General features: G+C 46.3%; 1 long non-coding RNA gene across 1 annotated transcript; it reads left to right on the plus strand.

Moving 5' to 3' along the window:
- Positions 1-944: 944 nt before the first annotated feature.
- LOC143963299 (uncharacterized) lies at positions 945-2,042 on the plus strand. The gene is made up of 2 exons (XR_013270935.1): positions 945-1,026; positions 1,728-2,042. It is a non-coding gene; the product is annotated as an uncharacterized LOC143963299 (long non-coding RNA).
- The last annotated feature ends 344 nt before the right edge of the window (positions 2,043-2,386 follow it).

The following is a 2,386-nucleotide window of genomic DNA, read 5'->3' on the forward strand; positions in this document are numbered from 1 at the left end:
TATAGGTGGCACTGATACGTGGTGCTGGTAGGCAGCACTAATAGTTGACGTGGATAAGAAGGCACTGATGGACATTGATTGGCAGAACTTATGAGCACTGATTGGCAGTACTGGTTGGCACTGATTGGCAGCAATGGTGGGCACTGGTGGGACTGTGGCACTGATAATCAGGACACTGATAGGACATAAGCCGGTTATTGGCTCTCAGTGTGAGGAAAGGAATACTGATAACTGGCTTGTGTTTACATCGTGATTAGCTGTCATTGGACACAGCTGATCACGCGGTAAAGGGCCACTGTGATTGATCTTCATCCTGATCTCTGATCAGTGGTGTCCTAAAGACACAGCGATCACAGAGCGCAGCACGTTCACGGGAGGACGTCCATGGAAGCCCTGCCAGCAATCTAAGCCCATGCTGTAGCCATCTTTCGCTATAGCGCGGGTGGGATTATCTAAATACAAGAGGCATATGTATTGTTACTTGAAACTTGGTGTGCTTTGTGTATTTCTTCCAGATCTGTGCAGTAATCCAGTGTGGCATTGTACCTCTCTGCAGGACCTTCTTGTAATAAAGACTGGTCACTGCTGCTCTCTCTCCTTGTGCAAGGAGACTGGTCTTGTATCCGCCCCCTCATGCAGTTTTCTGCAGGCAGCTCATAGTGGGTGGAGCCTGCTGGGTCCCTCCCACAGCTCTGCTCTCTTTCCTTGTTAGCGTGTTAGGGTTGCCACCTTACCCCTTTAAACCCAAACACAAATTTATTACACAGGTTGTGTGGCTCATTAAGGTGGTAATTAAACTCACTTGGTGCCTTATCTGCAAAAAAATAGCCTCAGAACCTGTGTAATTCATATGTGTTTGGGTTTAAAGGGATGAGGTGGCAACCCTTCTCCTTGTACGTTGTGACTGGTCTTGCCTCCGCCCCCTCCTGCAGTTCTCTGCAGGCAGCATGTAGTGGGTGAGGCCTGCTGGGTTCCTCCCAACGCTCTCCTCTCCGCACAGTGATGATGTCACTTCTACTTTACAAGGTAATATCTGCATCTCTGAAGGCATTTGGTGAACACAAAGCTGATTTTGATTCTTTGTGGCTATTGGGGACTATATTTCAATACAAGTTTTCGTGCCCGTAGTTTAACTTTAAGTCGAGTTTGTTTTGAGGTACCCCGTGTTCACATTTCATAATCCTGAGGAGCACTGTGTTTTTTTTGGGAGGTATCCCCCCCCGTCCCTGCTGCTGTCAGCAAGCTGAAAAAGTTATTTCAAGCCTGACAGTTTAATCAGAAGTTCTCAAAGCCTCCCTGAAGCTCCGAATATGCCAACCTCTGGGCTTAGAAAACGCTGGGGTGTGGAGTATATTATTTCATGGAGTGCTTTCTGCACCGGGAGGGGATTTAAGAGTAAAACTGGCAGCTTTGTGTGGCAAGGTCAGGGGAACCCGTGAAAACTTGGGCGTGAGTCCCCTTTCATGTCCCCCCGTAGAAAGCCCAAACTTTTTTTATTTTATTTTTCCGAGGTAGGGAAGGTGGCTGTGTCTGGACTCAGACAGGCTTCAGTATTGTTGTCAGGGCAAAGTACGCTTTCTCCTGTTTTTTTTTTTTTTTTTTCCCCTAAACAAAACAGATCTGAACTGAGCCAAGGAAACAAAAATGTATTGTTCGTCGCAGATGGGAGCGAATGTCGCCTAGGTAACCAGATTAATCTCCCTTTTCTCTCTCTTCCTCTCTTGTAGAGCCATAATCGGTGAGTCCTTTTCACAGAAAGCAAGCCTCAAAGCTACAGGCTCTAACTAGGTTCCTAATTAGCTGCAATTTACAATGAAGACAACATGATGAGATAATAGAAATTTGCAAAATAATGACATACCTCAGCCAAATATTCCTCCTCCTAAGAACCATTTTTATGGAAAAACAATGACGAGGGCCCTTCTAAAGCGAAGCTTGAAAATGGTGGCGTATTATGCGACACAGAACGTTATTGTTCTTGCCTTGTTCCCCCAATCAACAGCGTATTGTTTGCCATCTTAAATAAAAATGACTCAAATACAGCCCCCATAATGATCTCCATTGCTCTAATATATACGGGAGAGTGAGAACTGTGGCCGAGCCAACGCTTGGCAGGGGCTCCATGGAGGATCGTGGCCCACAGAGGTGATTTACAAAACAATAAGGCCCAACGGGAAGGCAGGGACTCTTTGTTATTGTTAGCAGCACAATAAGATCCTACGTTTTGGGGGGTTCCATGATGGAGGGAAGCAGAGATCAGGGAGAGGGGGGAACAAGGATGGGCAAAAATGGCCCTCAAACCTCTATATGGCTCTCTGGGTTCTAATCAGAAGAAATTATTTGGACTAGCATTAACAGTGCTGGAGAACCAGGTTCAGTCCCATCA

The sequence above is a fragment of the Lithobates pipiens genome, unplaced genomic scaffold (assembly GCF_037356315.1).
Source record: "Lithobates pipiens isolate NorthernLeopardFrog02 unplaced genomic scaffold, aLitPip1_a1.2 Scaffold_8, whole genome shotgun sequence".
NCBI lineage: Eukaryota > Metazoa > Chordata > Amphibia > Anura > Ranidae > Lithobates > Lithobates pipiens.